Genomic DNA, 19,196 nt, shown 5'->3' with positions numbered 1-19,196 from the left:
CGGATGACGGGGTCGCAGGTTCGATTCCCAGCCGGGTTGGGGTTTTCTATGCCCGGGGACTGGGTGTTCGTGTTGCCCTCATAATTTCATCATCATCATCATCATCCGTGACAGTGGCTCGATTGGTCTGTGTAAAAAAAAAAATGGACTGTGTAAAACTTGGGACTTTGTACATACGCTGATGACCGCGCAGTTCAGCACCCCACAAACCAATCACCATCACCATCACCATCACCATCACCATCCAGACTAGGGTACCGTCCCATACGTAGGCTGCCATTAGTACTGTAACACAAACGGCTACGTTTGGAGTGTTGCCATGACTGGAAAGCCTGGGCTGCGGATGGGAGTGGAGACTAACACAATAACATGTGCATCAAAATCCCCACAGAGGTGGAACGGGTGTGGTAGCCGTGTGATATGGCAGGGCAGATTTCTCTTATCTAGACCAAAGTTAAAGGAAAGATATCTTCACCTTTGCGGCCTATGAACTTTATAGCAACTGTCTGCATGTCGGTGTGGAGGGAAAGATATGAGTCACGATTCATACAGACAGTAGCGCCACTTCTCGCAACTGTAATCGTGTTTCTTGCGCAGACTATAATCACTTAACATTGGGGTGTCTCTTGCAGATGCACACACAAGCACAAAGATTTCCCACGCTCTGGAAGTCGCAATTAATCCACACGCTACGTGCATACATTGATACTCCGATCTAGTATTGCAGCTACACTGCCTGACAAAAAGTGAAGCACCCAGACGCCGTGGTCGCATGTCAGTGTGACTTCGCGCACGTACAAACCATCGGCGGTTATGTAAACAGAGCTGCAATTCCTTGTAACAGGTAGAACTGCCACCAGAGTGCACTGGTGTTGTTCGCGTGTAGTTACGAGGCCTGGCACGATTTACGCGTGTAAGGGGCCTGAACAGCGCCAGATTCTCAGTGATTACTGAAGGACGCGGAGATGGCGCGTACTCGTCACAGACGGCGTTGTTTGCGACCAAAAGAATTTGAAATGGGCCTCATTGTATATTTCCGTCTGGCAGGCAGGTCGAATCGTGTAATGTACAGATTTGTGGGGCATTCGGATGTGACAGTGGACTTCATCAGAACGTGATGGCAGGCATACTTGTTATCAGTTAAGGTTCTAGTCGACCAGGTCCGTCAGACAATCACAAGGAAGGACCACTTTACATCTACATCTACATTTATACTCCGCAAGCCACCCAACGGTGTGTGGCAGAGGTGCACCAAGCACGTATCGCCTTCGTATCTGCACTTGCCATCTGAGGACAAGTAATGGATTCCTGCAACACTGCGCGTCATTCCGAGCCGTTGGTCGGAGACTAGCAGCAAACGGAATAGACAGCTACTGTCCCATGTGTAGGATGCCGTAAACACCGCGACATAGACGATCGCATCTGGTGTGGTGTGGTACCTTGTCCGGTAAGCATACACTACTAACGAACGGTGTCGTACTGTGTCCAGCGATTAATTGCGGATCTGCACTACCCTCGGATTACCAACGTCGGCGAGTACAGCGGCGGCCTTGCTAGAGGTTCCATCCCTCGAATGCTTTGGAGACGCTACCTGTGTCATGAGCCATATACACTCCTGGAAATTGAAATAAGAACACCGTGAATTCATTGTCCCAGGAAGGGGAAACTTTATTGACACATTCCTGGGGTCAGATACATCACATGATCACACACTGACAGAACCACAGGCACATAGACACAGGCAACAGAGCATGCACAATGTCGGCACTAGTACAGTGTATATCCACCTTTCGCAGCAATGCAGGCTGCTATTCTCCCATGGAGACGATCGTAGAGATGCTGGATGTAGTCCTGTAGAACGGCTTGCCATGCCATTTCCACCTGGCGCCTCAGTTGGACCAGCGTTCGTGCTGGACGTGCAGACCGCGTGAGACGACGCTTCATCCAGTCCCAAACATGCTCAATGGGGGACAGATCCGGAGATCTTGCTGGCCAGGGTAGTTGACTTACACCTTCTAGAGCACGTTGGGTGGCACGGGATACATGCGGACGTGCATTGTCCTGTTGGAACAGCAAGTTCCCTTGCCGGTCTAGGAATGGTAGAACGATGGGTTCGATGACGGTTTGGATGTACCGTGCACTATTCAGTGTCCCCTCGACGATCACCAGTGGTGTGCGGCCAGTGTAGGAGATCGCTCCCCACACCATGATGCCGGGTGTTGGCCCTGTGTGCCTCGGTCGTATGCAGTCCTGATTGTGGCGCTCACCTGCACGGCGCCAAACACGCATACGACCATCATTGGCACCAAGGCAGAAGCGACTCTCATCGCTGAAGACGACACGTCTCCATTCGTCCCTCCATTCACGCCTGTCGCGACACCACTGGAGGCGGGCTGCACGATGTTGGGGCGTGAGCGGAAGACGGCCTAACGGTGTGCGGGACCGTAGCCCAGCTTCATGGAGACGGTTGCGAATGGTCCTCGCCGATACCCCAGGAGCAACAGTGTCCCTAATTTGCTGGGAAGTGGCGGTGCGGTCCCCTACGGCACTGCGTAGGATCCTACGGTCTTGGCGTGCATCCGTGCGTCGCTGCGGTCCGGTCCCAGGTCGACGGGCACGTGCACCTTCCGCCGACCACTGGCGACAACATCGATGTACTGTGGAGACCTCACGCCCCACGTGTTGAGCAATTCGGCGGTACGTCCACCCGGCCTCCCGCATGCCCACTATACGCCCTCGCTCAAAGTCCGTCAACTGCACATACGGTTCACGTCCACGCTGTCGCGGCATGCTACCGGTGTTAAAGACTGCGATGGAGCTCCGTATGCCACGGCAAACTGGCTGACACTGACGGCGGCGGTGCACAAATGCTGCGCAGCTAGCGCCATTCGACGGCCAACACCGCGGTTCCTGGTGTGTCCGCTGTGCCGTGCGTGTGATCATTGCTTGTACAGCCCTCTCGCAGTGTCAGGAGCAAGTATGGTGGGTCTGACACACCGGTGTCAATGTGTTCTTTTTTCCATTTCCAGGAGTGTATGACTACAGGTTTCGGCTGGTGGGGACTGAGGGAACTTTGGCGGCACAACGCTACATCACGGACATCCTGCGTCTTCATGTTCTTCGCAAATTGATTTCATTTTATAATTACTGAAATAACACCTCGTACTCTGTCACCACGTGAAATTTCACTTCGTTTCCACCTCCCCGTGTGGGTGTTTCACTTTTGTCAGGCAATGTATTTTAGTGGTGTTTGTTTCTTTGTTTGCACCCCTGTCTTACCGTCAAGGGCGAAATTCTGTGGTATAGAGCGGTTCCATTTGAGGGATTTGTTAGTTTCCTAAGGAAGACAAACGACCTCGTTTTGTATAGTATAGTGATCAGATCATTAAGACAGAAGCAACGAGACATGCTCTAACAAACTCGGGCATCAATTTTTGATGAACACTTCCGTTTCATTAGCAACCCGTCTACACTTACCACAAGCTTCTTGGCCATTACAATTTTTTTTTTTTTTATACAGGTTGGTGATTTAGGGCTGTTGTACCTTCCTGCAGATAAAGATCCCTGTAATAAATTCAGGGACTATGAATGGTTTGGAAGTTAACACAATGCCGCTGACTTGGACTCACCGATTACTTAGTTCGAAATACTCTTAGCATCGGCGATACCAGCATGATCACATTATGGTTACTGTTCGCTTTTGTCACGCTGCATGATGTCCTTGCAGGTCACGACAACGTTTCTGTAAATAAGCGCGTTCTCTAAGGTACTCAGCGTTTAAAAACGTGTTTCTCTGATGGGAGGTAACGGTTTCTGTAAGTGGGGTCCATTTCCAAGTTTTCCCACGAATTTAAGTTTTCGATATTTTCCTGTTACGAGACGGAGGGCATCTCAAAAAGTCTTACACCAGTTAGAGCTGGTACGAAATATAACAGACACTAACAAACAAACCGCTACTGTTAAATTTAACTAGAGTACACAGATTATCCGTACAGAACTTCCGTAAAATTTGTTTTGTCAAGTATATTCTAACATTTAACTGATGATAATTTTGCCAGTGCGAATCCTCATGTTAACAAGCACATAAAAATGTGCTTAGAACAGACGCTAAAATTGCATACCACTGCTTTTAGTCATGCTCCCGATTACTCTAACATTACTACTCATCCCCACCAAACGAAGAAAAAAAAATGTAGGCGTTAGGAAATGATGTCTTCCCAAGGTTCGAAGGTGAGCACGATAGTAATTTGCCGCTGTCGTTGCCCCCCCCCCTCTCCCCCCTTACATGTAGCAGCTTGCGGCAGGAACGCCTAATGGAAACTCGTGGTCTTCTATGCAGCAGACCGTGACATACGCGGCTGCGATCCAAACAGCACGAGACCAACGGTCACGAGAGTACACAGCGCAGCACAATTTTCCGTTGGCGTAAAATGTTCAAAAAATTCCATTACGTGTAGTTAAGTACATGCGTGTTATTGAAACAACAATATTTAGTGAAACCTTTGAAAATTTATCCTTAACACGGAAACGAGCAACTAAAGTGAGTACAGTACAACTAGACTTCGGCTGAAATCGACCGATTACACATGCCGCGAACGAGAATATTGGCTACGCTAACGTCAGTCTGTTACAACCACCTTTGCTTGATATTCACATTGACAAATTATGACAGTCCAACATAACCCAGACTTCGAGCTACGCTACAAACCGAAGTACCACCACAACCAAATCGACCGATTTCAGTCTATCGCCAGTTGTGCCGTACGCATTTTTTGCGACTCGAAGCAGGGAATGGAGTTGGTGTGCGAGGCCACATAAGAGGACATCCAATTATGACGCTCACATCAATTTTGAAGAGATTGGGAAGCTCTGCACTGATCTCTTCCAGGCACAATCTTTAAACCTACAACACACTTGACACAAAATGGATAAACTTAGACAACGCGACAAGCCCCTAAAGCGAAGTCTATCCAGGCAACCACCTTATTACAACCGAAGAGTTCTATGCTAGATGGGAAGAAGAGAAAGCCTCGTTTGGTCTTTTACAATAGTGAAGAGTGCTTTGATGCAATGTGTTGTGTTAATTTATTGCCTTTCTTCTTTCCGCTATTGGGAAGTTAATTTCCGGTATAGGTCGGTGTTTCAGAATGCATTGATCTGTTTGCTGTGGCCTTCCATATATATGTATTTGCGAAAGTAGTTTCACCTCTCCGTTATCTGGTTCCCCAATTCCTGCATAATTGTACTGTATAGTAGGTTTGGCACATATTGCAGGCAAGTGCGTATATTTCCTCGCTGCAAAATTTATCTGAGGTTCTATTGTTTGTCGCCGGCCGAAGTGGCCGCGCGGTTCTGGCGCTGCAGTCTGGAACCGCGAGACCGCTACGGTCGCAGGTTCGAATCCTGCCTCGGGCATGGCTGTGTGTGATGTCCTTAGGTTAGTTAGGTTTAACTAGTTCTAAGTTCTAGGGGACTAATGACGTCAGCAGTTGAGTCCCATAGTGCTCAGAGCCATTTGAACCATTTTTCTATTGTTTGTCCGTACATTTCCTGTGTTGTATCATACTCCACTGGGATTCTTTATTACATTATTTCCCTGAGCTACTTTGTTATGCATTAGTGTGTACTACTTGCTACATTTCTTTGTTTTCCTACGTTAAGTTGTACCTTGTGTAGTGTTTTCAAGGTGAATCTATGAATCCCATGGTATTATGACCGTTCTGTTCAATATTTTCTCTATTTCACAACAGAAATGATTCCAGACAACATTACCCAATAAATATTCAGTGTATTAAGTGACGACTCATGTATATACATGAGAAATATGTTCACAGCGATGTCAGAACTGACGGGAGCAGTAAGAATACAGCACTTTTGGCTATATTAAGTTAGGTTCTTTAGTTGTGCAGGGACTTTACACAGATTACCTGTTATTCGTTATATTACCTCTTACTGGACAGTTGCGTCCATTCATGTATGGTAGAACTACCACTGTTGTTCCAGCTGCCGAATGCCGAACCGAAGCTTACAAAGCATCACAATGAAGGACGAAAAGCTACGAAGGTGCGTATTCAAATCTGTGTGTAGCCCACATTACGGTGATTTTGTGGTTTGACTATTCAGCATAGTACTTACCGTTAATTACAATTAAGTTCTTTATTTCGGGCATGAATCTTTGCCTTTCTACCTCACATGCTTTTTTAAAGAGAATGTTTTTGGTTATTCTTGTGTTCAATAAAATGCATACACCACTGAAATTCTGGGTTCCTACAACACCAAATTTTGAAATTTGTTTCATATCAGTTTCTTACCATTATCGTTTGAATTTTTTCCTTCATGTTTTAGTGTGAATAGCTACTGAATTTGATGTGTATCGGTTGATTTTATTTAAAAAATATTGTTTGGTCCATTTTTTGAATACATATCTGACATTACGTGTCCTGATACCTTGCTGTCCCACTGCAGTCGTTATTTAACCGACGAAATAGGCTTAATCGATCCTATTAAAAGTATTCCTGTTTTTAGGTTAAACGCTTTAGTATAAACCTTTCGAGATATTAGAAATTAAAATATTCTGCAGATGATTTTAACTGTTTCTCGTAAGCGCAAAAGGGGTAACAGGTGAGAACTACAGTAGAGATGAAGTAATAAAGTTCTAATCAACTTCACGTCTGTTATAGAAAAACGGTTGTTTTCCATATACGACTAAGTTGAATTCTTAGACTGAATACAAAATCTTGAATAACCTGGCAGAAAACGCACTGCTTATGTGGCAACACCGCGGAAACTGTAGGGAATGATTTTCTTCGTGTCAACACGGCGTTGAGTAGTTTTTCTGAACGACTAAGACCAAATAACATCTGAGAACGATTATTTCTAACAACTGTTTTTTTTTTTCAGCTGCAAAGTATTGTGCTTCAATGTGGTGTAATAGTTGTCATATTAGTCTCAACGATGCGCATGATTACTGCTACACAGACCAACTCCTGCCTACTGGCTCCCCCTGCTAAATAATATCTATCCACCACAGATTCGCAGAACTGAGACCCTACCAGCAGATTACCTCAAAAAACAAGAAAATAAGGTACTATCCATTCACCACGACATACACGTCTTACGGAGAAACAGGCTTCGTTCGGGACACTCGCCAATAATGCCCGCTGGACAACTAGCTACAAGTAGCACCAAATGAAGATATCTCTCGAACAAGAACTGCCAACACATCGGAAATGGTCCGAGAAATATAACTGTAACATTGTAGATGTCTAACCTGATAAGAAACTGTGGGTCAGCTTAGATAGAATCCGCACTGGATGTGGTCTACATCTACATCATACTCCGCAAGCAACCTGACGCTGTGTACAGTTCTCCCTTCTATTCCAGTCTCGTATTGTTCGTGGAAAAAGGGATTGTCGGTATGCTTCTGTGTGGGCTCATCTCTCTGATTTTATCCTCATGGTCTCTTCGCGAGATATACTTAGGAGGGAGCAATATACTGCTTGACTCCTCGGTGAAGGTATGTTGTCGAAACTTCAACAAAAGCCCGTACTGAGCTACTGAGCGTATCTCCTGCAGAGTCTTCCGCTGGAGTTTATCTATCATCTCCGTAACGCTTTCGCGATTACCAAATGATCCTGTAACGAAGCGCGCTGCTCTCCGTTGGATCTTCTCTATCTCTTCTATCAACCCTATCTGCTACGGATCCCACGCCGGTGAGCAGTATTCAAGCAGTGGGCGAACAAGTGTACTGTAACCTACTTCCTTTGTTTTCGGACTGCATTTCCTTAGGATTCTTCCAATGAATCTCAGTCTGGCATCTGCTTTACCGACGATCAACTTTACATGATCATTCCATTTTAAATGACTCCTAATGCCTACTCCCAGATAATTTAAGGAATTAACTGATTCCAGTTGATGACCTGCTATATTGTAGCTAAATGATAAAGGATTTTTCTTTTTATGTACTCGCAGCACATCACACTTGTCTACATTGAGATTCAATTGCCATTCCCTGCACCATGCGTCAATTCATTGCAGATCCTCCTGTATTTCAGTACAATTTTCCACTGTTACAACCTCTCGATATACTACAGCATCACCCACAAAAAGTCTCAGTGATCTTCTAATGTTATCCACAAGGTCATTTATATGTATTGTGAATAGCAACGGTCGGTGCTCTGACTCACAATATAAATGGAGTATTGTGGAATCTCCGAGTTGTGACTGGTGCATTGAAACAATCTATCAGGTATATAAGAAAGGAGTGCGTTCTACGATGCTATAAGTGCACGTGGAATTATTTTGTGAATGCCACTGCTACAGCGGTGGAATGGATTAGAAATTTGGCACTAATATTTAGTCGACTTAGTTTTGTTTTATGCAATGATATTCATTACATATTATAAATGCACTGCACGTGTATGTCATAAGAATGAATTATGACACACACATGCAGTTTAGTCCCTTTAATACCCAAACCAACCAACCCAATTCGAACGTAGTTATCTAAGCAACACACTGCACGTCGCTTAATTTCACCCGCTGAAAATATTTTATCCAGGTTTATAGTCATAGAAAGAACACAGTCATGTGGATCAAGTGCTATACGTCTGACGCCAGCTACAGCTCAGTCATTACAAACTTTTGAGCATTGTACTGAAACGCTGAGGGAAGAACCAACCGCTGTGGAACGGTGTTTCCAGGCTCCTTAGCGACTTCAGCAGGGCACTACTTTGCCTACTCTATCCCAAGAGCAGCTTTATCGAAGCTGTGCTCTGACGTAACGACCAGTAACTTCTTGATAGAGCTGCAGTTTCAGACTAGAAATGATGTCCCCTCACTTCCACACACTCACCTCTGGTTTTGTGACTTGGCTGGAATACCGTAGCAAGAGACCTCTGACTTGTACTCGCACAGCAAGGTGCACCGCTTTTATTTTTCTTGAGAATTTATTGCAACTACTGGACATGATGTGTCATTTGCTCTTTTCTCTCAGAGTGTAGCACTCCACAAAGTATCTTCACTTTAACGAGATCAGGCAGTGGTGTGCGCTGTACGTGTAGACAGGTGCAGAGTTTCCAGTCTCATGATACACACTGGCCTTCCTCGTCTAATTTTCCAACGGCGACAGTGTTTTTTGCAGTGGCCATTTAAGACTAAACTGGGCGCAGAGTGGAGGAGAGAAGGTGTCTAGATGTTGAAGTTAGCACTCCAGATGTCTGAATCAGGCAACTGCGGTACTGAGATGTGGGCTGTATTTCCGAAGGAGTCTTCCGCTATCAGCTATGACGTTTTTGGCTGCAGAACTGTTTCCTACTCTTTCTTCCTTACCAATTAATTCAATAATGCTGACATTATGATGTAAATAACTCCACGCACCTCGCCGCATTCAGTGCTTACTTTTTTCCATCTCTTTCTGTCTCGCCACAGTTACACGGCGGTCCCCACAACGCTGTGAACGATTACCAAAAGCTGTAACATCTGATGAGCCGCTATGCGACTTGAAGCAGGTAACGTTCAAATGGTTCAAATGGCTCTGAGCACTATGGGACTTAACTTCTGAGGTCATCAGTCCCCTGGAACTTAGAACTACTTAAACCTAACTAGCCTAAGGACATCACACACATCCATGCCCGAGGCAGGATTCGAACCTGCGACCGTAGTGGTCACGCGGTTCCAAGCTGTAGCGCCTAGAACCGCTCGGCCACCCCGGCCGGCGCAGGTAACGTGAAAATAAAAATTCCACCATTACGAAAGGTGACTAGTTGCAGCCAGTTCTGGAAGCCTTAATTCATCACAGATGCAGTGATTCCATCCATAACGCATAAAAGCTTGGTAGCTAAAGCTTCCGCCTACAGTGTGTGATGAGTTACCAGCGCGTAAACAGGGAAGTTGTGATTTTTTATTCTTATAATGTATTACATAGCTTCACAAGTACCTGTTTCTCGTGCTGTCACTTATTTTTAAGCAACAAATTTAATTTCTCTCTTATGAAGTGAATAAATTTACGTTTCAGCATGTCTGAAATGACAGATTTGTAAAAGTGTCTCGTTGATAACTTCGGAACATCATGATTCCAATTTTTAAGTATGGGTTATTTGGCAGATATGAAGCTGAATAACTGAATAAATCATCTCCCGCGTTCAGTGAAGGAAAGTTCCCATGAGAAACTAAGTATTTATTGCTGCGTGAAATGAATAATCTCAGTGTAAAATAAACAAAACGGAGAAATTACATGCAGCTGTTTGCTCCTTATAAAGTGTACTGGGAGGGGTGGGTGTACGAAAAGCCTAAAAATAAAATGCTGTCTGTGAAAAACGGCTATTTGCAGGAGCCTCTTCTAATTTCTCTATGGTCCTTGCACACTATACATTTTGCAGTAATATATTCTTCGAAAGCTACCTAGAGAAAGGTGATCGGTAGCTAAAATTTTCTTTCTCGCGAACCACGAGGTCTTCTTTGCCGAGTCTTCCACTGAAATTTCTTCTGCAGCTGTAATGCGTAGCCGTGGTGGTCTAGCAGTTAAAATACTGCATTCCAGCTTTGGAGTTCCCGGTTTCAATCCCGGGCGGGCGTGGTGGTTTTTCCTCGTCCCTCCTCCACGACAGTCCCAGGTCCACTCGGCCTCCTATCAAAATGAGTGCGGGGGATAAAAGCAGGGGCGCTAGCAGAGGGAGGCCAGTGGGGGAGGGAGCAGCTGCCCCTCGTGAAATTTCATTTAATTTACGAATATGGGAAAAGGCCTGTAACTGTAGGGCTCGGATATTTATTACCTAAAATACCTGGGAAATTATCACAAAAACTGGGCAAGTGCGAGTGGAAGCGCACTGTGAAGGTTCCGTACAAACTTAATTACGCATATAGACTTCATCTATAGGTTTTGGTGAATGAGTTAGATAGTCAAAATATGTGACAAATAGCCGTATCTTTTCATTGCACTGACTTAAAAACTTAAATTTTTCACATCACCAAGGGATGGAAGACCTTAGTACGAGGTGCATTCAAGTTCTAAGGCCTCCGATTTTTTTTCTCCAGACTGGAAAGAGAGAGAACCATGCGCATTGTTTTAAAATGAGGCCGCGTTCATTGTCAATATGTCCCAGAGATGGCAGCACCATACGGCAGATGGAATTTTACCGCCAGCGGCGAGAATGAGAACTGTTTTAAATACTTAAAATGGCGACTTTTCCTTACTTGAACAGCGTGCAATCATTCGTTTTCTGAATTTGCGTGGTGTGAAACCAATTGAAATTCATCGACAGTTGGAGACATGTGGTGATGGAGTTATGGATGTGTCGAAAGTGCGTTCGTGGGTGCGACAGTTTAATGAAGGCAGAACATTGTGTGACAACAAACCGAAACAACCCCGGGCTCGCACAAGCCGGTCTGACGACATGATCGAGAAAGTGGAGAGAATTGTTTTGGGGGATCGCCGAATGACTGTTGAACAGATCGCCTCCAGAGCTGGCATTTCTGTGGGTTCTGTGCACACAATCCTGCATGACGACCTGAAAATGCGAAATGTGTCATCCAGGTGGGTGCCACGAATGCTGACGGACGACCATATGGCTGCCTGTGTGGCATGTTGCCAAGCAATGTTGACGCGCAACGACAGCATGAATGGGACTTTCTTTTCGTCGGTTGTGACAATGGATGAGACGTGGATGCCATTTTTCAATCCAGAAACAAAGCGCCAGTCAGCTCAATGGAAGCACACAGATTCACCACCACCAAAAAAATTTCGGGTAACCGCCAGTGCTGAAAAAAATGATGGTGTCCATGTTCTGGGACAGCGAGGGCGTAATCCTTACCCACTGCGTTCCAAAGGGCACTACGGTGCATCCTACGAAAATGTTTTGAAGAACAAATTCCTTCCTACACTGCAAGAAAAACGTCCGGGAAGGGCTGCGCGTGTGCTGTTTCACCAAGACAATGCACCCGCACATCGAGCTAACGTTACACAACAGTTTCTTCGTGATAACTTTGAAGTGATTCCTCATGCTCCCTACTCACCTGACCTGGCTCCTAGTGACTTTTAGCCTTTTCCAACAATGAAACACACTCTCCGTGGCCGCACATTCACCAGCCGTGCTGCTATTGCCTCAGCGATTTTCCAGTGGTCGAAACAGACTCCTAAAGAAGCCTTCGCCGCTGCCATGGAATCATGGCGTCAGCGTTGTGAAAAATGTGTACGTCTGCAGGGCGATTACGTCGAGAAGTAACGCCAGTTTCACCGATTTCGGGTGAGTAATTAATTAGGAAAAAAAATCGGAGGCCTTAGAACTTGAATGCACCTCGTATTTGATGTAACTTTCAACTGGATATCTCTACCTATTCCTGAGAAAAAGGGTCTTACAGACAGACGGACAACAACGTGATCCTAAGAAGATTCCATTTTTAAAACTCACCTGTAAATATCCGTAAAAGTCATAAAAATGATACAAAACATGTAATGTGAGCTATAAAATAAACTAGAGCAATGAAAAGTTTTATAGGTGGTTCAATCGAAATTACAAAAAGGATATTTAAAATTCCTATGTTTTCTTTAAGAAATTTCATTCTTTGAAGACATACGAGAATTACTGTATAACAATGTTAGAGCTGTTGCAGTGTATGACGGCAGAGGTCCTTGTAGGTTAGGGAATGTCTTGTCGGACAACACGTGTTTGTAATTAAATCTTTCGTAACTTGCTGAAAGAACTTGAGCGTGAACGGCACTTTGCTATTTCCCTTTAGTTTTATGAACTAATCTAAAATGTAGACACATGAATATCTATATTTCACAAATCGACATTATGTTTGGTACAGTATAGATACAAAATATCGCTTTTGTGAATCGACAATGACAATAAGTAGATGAACTATCAATTTATTTTCAACATAAATTCCTGAGCAACACTTTAATTTTAATTATGACATATTTGAAACATTACAGTACGGTGTCTATATGACCATTACTTAATATAGACAGTAACTTCCTTACACAATTTTGTTCTTATTGAGTAAAGAATTTTAAATCTTATTTGAAAGACTATTCGTATTAGAGTATTTGAAGAATATTGCTCTGTAAGGCAAGGGAAAGTCTGTGGCACAAGCCCATCACCAGGGTATTGGCCTCACTGCAGGTAGAATGCAGTCTTTTGTCGCCGCGGCACTAGGAGGGGGAGGGTGGCAGACAAAGGATATCCATAATCTTATGCTCTTTTTGCGCTAAGTATCAAATTAGTAACAAAGATGTGACATTTAAAACAATATTTAATTTACTAATCAAGGTTTTTATTGCTGACTAGTTTCGAACATCTTCGTTCATTTTCAGACCATTATCTGCATTTGTAATGTTTGACTGCAGATAATTTCGATGGAATATGTTATAGATTTGTTATTATATGCGGCTGTGACAAACTTTGTTAATAAATTATAGAAGTGTTGCGGATCCTTATACCAGCGTAATGCTATAAGTGTGTAATTACGTTAGTACTTTCATAACAATACGCCAGTCGCATCAACCCAACAAACGAAATACACCAAAGTTATGACTGACATCTGGTCAATGTTTTGCTCCAACTGACATGGAAAGCTCCTGACGCCCGTGGACAAAAGGCAGCCGGAGCGATGGGCTACCCACTCCTCCCCCTCTTAGTACCCTCCTAGAAGGGCTGCACTACCTGCAATCAGGCCGCTTGCGCCGTAAACTTTGCCATTACCTGTATAGTGTACTCGTCGAGACCTCTAAGTTATGGGGAACTTAACTCTGAATGACTAGACGGGTGTTCGAAGCGTCTACAAGAGGATGGCATTAAACACGGCAAGATATCCTGACCAGTATTCTCGGGCGCAGCCCAGGTTTTTGGGTTCCTCATCAAGTTGAAGTAAAAAGAGCTGGTAGTCAGACGGGTTATACAGCTGTAACCAGCCCGATTTGTCATAACAAGATTATTAAAAATATATCAAGGAAACTTTAGAGAATTAGTATTGGACTCGGTATGAAGCTAATGAACTGCTTCGGACGTACCTCTCACACAAGTTACTATAAGAGGGCGAACAGGAAACGTACAGAGGTAGACAGACAATCATACCTCACATCACCAGTACTCCTCTTCCCCCCTACAACTACAGTGTCGCGGGTGGATCAGGAAACAGCGCTGCTGCTGCTGCTGCTGCTGCTACTGCTACTACTTCTCCTCGAAACACTATTTAGGCAGTACGAATATAGCCCTATGAAGGAATCCCGTACTGCAGTTCTGAGCATTGCTTTAGAAGATGGTTTGCTGTTCCTGCCCACCAATCTGTCTTGGAGGGTAGAATGTCGGCCACTACATCTGGGTGATCACAGTCGTTGACCGTGATGCAGGGCGCCCGGGTTATATTCCCTCTCGGGGACTGGGTGTTTTTCATTATCCTCAAAATCATCAACACGCAAGTCGTCGGAGTGGCGCCAAAAGACATGCACCAGGCGGCCGAACTCCCCGACAGGCGACTCACGGCGAAAATATGCTACACTGACATTTCATTTCAATTCCTTTCATTTCATTGGCCGAATGTCTACACGTCGTGTGGATAATTGAAGTGTGTTCGGTGAAGTGTTGTTATAAGTATGGAAATGAGGCGAGAAGGAGAAACCCTTAGCTTAGTATGCAGCCTACCAAGACTAACACGCTCATGCGACGGAGGAATCACCAATAGTCTGCCATCTTACCTCCACGATACGGAGCGACGTGGTGTAATGGTTAAGTCACTGTAACCGTATTCGGGAGAGACAGTATCTAAATCTTCATATTTTCGCGGCGCAAAGACTGATCCATAAAATTTCGGGCGTGCAGCCGCATAAATTCGACTTCTAATATTTCGGCTGAATACCGTCAAGCCGTCTTCAGTCACTTCGGCTCAGTCTGAAGATGGCTGGACGGTATTCAGCCGAAATATTAGAAGAAGTCGAATTTATGCGGCTGCACGCTCGAAACCTTATGGATTGGTATCTAAATCCTCGTCCAGTCATAAGGATTTAGGATTTCTGTGGTTTACCTTCACCACATTAAGCAAATGGTGAGCTGATTTCTTAAAAGAAAAAGACTATTTCATTCTTGTTCAAGCTGAGCTTATATTCAGTCTAGTGCCCTGTGGCTTACGGAACTACTGTCTTCCTTTTGCCTTATATGCTACGGATAGATTTGCGATTTAAACGACGGCACTGGGGCAAGACCTGATCAGGAATTTTACGCTGTTACATCTGCCTCCTTTGCTGGTCATGTTATCGTGACGAAGGATTCGTCCACCACCACGATTCGAAACGGGTGCTTCTAGGCGAGTAGGTTATCTCAGACAAGAAGTCTTGCTATAATCACTTACTATTCTCCTTGGGCGTATTCAGTGTTTAGGAGATCTTACAGGTCACGGTTTTGGTGAAAATTTGCTTTTTGTATTTAACATCTACTTGCATTAACCAGCAGAAACTAAATAAAATGTCGTGTGACTAGGGCCTCCCGTCGGGTAGACCGTTCGCCGGGTGCAAGTCTTTCGATTTGACGCCACTTCGGCGACTTGCGCGTCAAACAAGCAGGAACTGACTGAAGGGCAACACCACGGGCGTCTATGTTTAGTATCAGCGTCTATCTATTGGGGTAATTCTTCTGATTCAAAAAGGGTATTTTTGGCTCAAAAACGGGCTGTTAGAGCTATATGTGGTCTAAGTTCGAGAACCTCTTGTCGACCCCTATTCAATAGTCTGGGAATTCTGACATTGCTCGCACAGTATATATTTTCTTTAATGTCGTTTGTTGTTAGCAATATTAGCCTATTTCCAAGAGTTAGCAGCTTTCACTCAGTTAATACTAGGCAGAAATCAAATCTGCATGTAGAATGCACTTCCTTGACTCTTGTGCAGAAAGGAGTGCAGTATTCTGCTGCATCCATTTTCAATAAGCTACCACAAGAACTCAAAAATCTTAGCAGTAGCCCAAACTCTTTTAAGTCTAAACTGAAGAGTTTCCTCATGGCTCACTCCTATTCTCTCGAGGAGCTCCTGGAAGAGTTAAAAAATTAAGCAAATTCCAGTGCTACATTGTTGATTTTCTTCATTTAAACTTACGACTTGTCACCTGAATATGTTTTTTTATATTTCATTTTATCTGTTTCTAATATGTTATAATTTCATGTATTGACTCGTTCCATAACCATGGAGACTTCTCCTTAATTTGGTCCCACGGAACAATAAATAAATAAATAAAATCACAAACTGTGATTTCTAAGCATACTTTGCATGAAATTTAGCGCAAAGCCTTAATTGTTTCGATCATATATGAACTCGGTTAACGACTTGGTGCTTGGGTGAACAAGGAGTGTAAATGGTGACCTAAGGCTAAAATTCTGAATGGTTTTCAGGAATTTTATCATTTAAGAAGAGAACCACTGTTGTGATATGTGAGGACGTATATAACAACGTGTGAATTAGGAAAATAAGAGGCAGATACACTCGAGAAATCTAGACCAGATAGATTTGGCGTTAAATTTTATATTGAGTTCGTAGTAGATAGGCCACATGTAGAGTTGGCAGCTCGCAACGTATTGCATTCCAAGTGACTAAGAACACCAGTCTTATCCGTTTTCAAAGAAAATCGTACGACAAACCCACATATCAGCACAGATTTCAGAAATGTTACAGGTATAAAGTAAATCAATTTCTCGTTCCTGCAACGGTCGATCAATCTCTTTTTGAATGGAAATCATGGTTTTAACTTTAAGTCCCCATCAACTCACATTCTTAAGGTTCAATGTTTTTAGTACCATTATAATTCAGGTTTTTTCTATCCATTCCTCCGTATCACTGCGTAAGGATTTTGTTGACAACATCCTGTCAACCACGTACGGACAAAGCCAAAGATGTTCTCGTACGTACTTTGGTGTCAAATACTTTAATATTATTGAACCAAAGAAGCATAGACAGTATCGTTGTATATCTTGGCGCAATCAGTTAGCATTTTATTTCAGTAAAAGAGCGCGATGTAATACTCAGAAGGAAACCTCTTTTGACCGCTCTTTCATGAGGTACTTCGAAATGAGAAAGTACCGCTCAGAATGCTGCAGCCTCGTCTAGGCTGTGGTTTGCAAGCGCACCCGATTTATCTAGGAGTTTTTAGAAGCTCTTCCATTTGTAGTAAGATACTTAGAGGTCACTACCGCAAGTTAAACACTTATCTCTGCTATAACCCAAAGATGCTTCGGTGCACGCCAGTGCGTTCTTTTATTACACTAAAATATGTAGAAACAAGTATATATCTTAATTAGTTAACTCGGTCTTTAGAAATGAAAGACTGCTGCAATAAGGGCTTAATATCTGCAGTTTAAAGCTATGCTATTCTTAGTTGGAAATAACGCCTACCTACAAATTTTTTATATTACCCTTGTTAGCTGTCGTGGCACAAAGTAACGCTGCCAGCGTTCCCGAAAGGAAGTGCTGCACGATAAATGTATTGATCCGTCTATGAAAACTGCAGAGTAATTCTCCCACAACTGTCGGGTACAGTCAGCCCTACAGTGCATGAATGCAGGTTACAAGAATCACGTAAGATCCTTCTTGGCGCTTTTTTTGTCTGTTACAGCTGTTGCTGCTACATTTCGTATTACTATAAAAACAAACCACCGGCAACATCTGCCTTAACTATCGGATGGGCTGTTTCGGACTAGGAAACAATTGCGAACCAGCCGCGTTACTCCTGTTAACATAATATACTGTATTTGAAACATTACAGCAAACTCTAGATAACCTGATTCTCATGCGGACCAGCTTATTGTCATGCAGAAAGTGTACGAAGCGAGTTCATTGAAACCGAATGGCCAATGGCAGCGTGGGCTTCCTCCCTTCCCGGAAAAGCCAGTGACATACAGAAACTTCAGTAGTACGGACGATAGTCTGCCCGTGAGGTTCTTTGATACTTCCTGCTGTACCTGTTCCACATCAAACTTACTGCACAGGTACCTGACGGAAGCTAATAGCAATTTCCTTAAAAAGACGTCACAGGTTTACAATTTCCATTTCTACTTCAATTCTAGAAAGTTGCTAAGAGTCGTCCGCTGACTGAGGGTCCTAATATTTGATTACATTATTCTGCGACAAACATTTATAATCACTTAATATTTAATCATTATTAAACTTATTTACTAAATATTAGTAAACAATAAGTGAATTACTGACTTATGAATTAAATGACTAAGGCAGAGTGATATCGCCAAACCTTAGACTCTTAGCAATCCTTAAATTACGTTACCGAGAGGTCATACAGATCAGCACTTTAAAATTTCTCTAGAAAATAGTAGTAATACTAAAATGCAACATTGTCGCCCACTTATAACCGAAGCTACATGAGGCAACGCGAAAGTGACATCGCTACATAGCTCGCTACGTAGACTTTGTCCTTTCTGCGGAACATGCATATCATTTCCTTACTACTCCGTAAAAACATCCTACAACTACAACAAAGTTCTGTAAACATCTGAGACGGTGAAAAACACTTTTGGTCCATCATTCTGTTACCGAGATTCAACAAACAACTTTCTCCACTGCTGAAACAATAGTTCTTTGCTTTATAAAATCTCTCTCCTGCTAAGATGAGAAAACGAATCGCAAGTCGAATACGATTAAACGCAAACGCCGATTAATATCTAAGTAAACAATACAAAAAGCAGATCTTTCATTTCACGAAAATTGGTAAAAGTTACGTATTGTCAATGAAAAGACAGCAAATGTTTGTTGCATTTTAGCTGTAATCTTTAACCATAGAAAGGAACTTCAGCAGTGTAAGATACGTACGATTGCTGCGGCGAACGCTCCCAGCCGACTACGACGTGCTGAATGTTACCTTCCCTCTCTCTCCACTTCACCTGTCCACGTAGGGCATGCAGGGGCGGGAGTGGAGTCAGTCGCACTGCATCAGTTCTCCCCACCCCAGTGCGCACCAGCCGGTGACGTCACGCGGTAAAAACTGACTTCCTTGGTTATTGATGCATAACCGCGTTTTCCAGTAAAATGCTGCATCTCCAAGTAAGATTTGACCTGTGCTTTCTAACATTTGAATGCATTATTGTTAGAAGCAGCCCGAAACTAAAAGGAGTTGTGTAATAGCTGTGCTGGGAGTCCATTTTCCTCAGAAGCCAGCAGGACTGAACACCTGTCAGAAGTGTCTTCCGTGCCCCTATCCTGCTGG

At 43.7% G+C, this 19,196-nt stretch overlaps 1 long non-coding RNA gene across 1 annotated transcript in view; it reads right to left on the bottom strand.

The window, feature by feature from the left end:
- The window catches only part of LOC126249754 (uncharacterized), a 281,246-nt gene extending 262,367 nt beyond the window's left edge, over positions 1–18,879 (bottom strand). Inside the window, exon 1 of the long non-coding RNA XR_007545653.1 lies at positions 18,803–18,879. This is a non-coding gene — a long non-coding RNA (uncharacterized LOC126249754). The remainder of the gene's footprint in view (positions 1–18,802) is intronic.
- Between the last annotated feature and the right edge of the window lie 317 nt (positions 18,880–19,196).

Source organism: Schistocerca nitens, chromosome 3 (assembly GCF_023898315.1).
Source record: "Schistocerca nitens isolate TAMUIC-IGC-003100 chromosome 3, iqSchNite1.1, whole genome shotgun sequence".
NCBI lineage: Eukaryota > Metazoa > Arthropoda > Insecta > Orthoptera > Acrididae > Schistocerca > Schistocerca nitens.
This window is presented reverse-complemented; position numbering and strand designations above follow the sequence as displayed.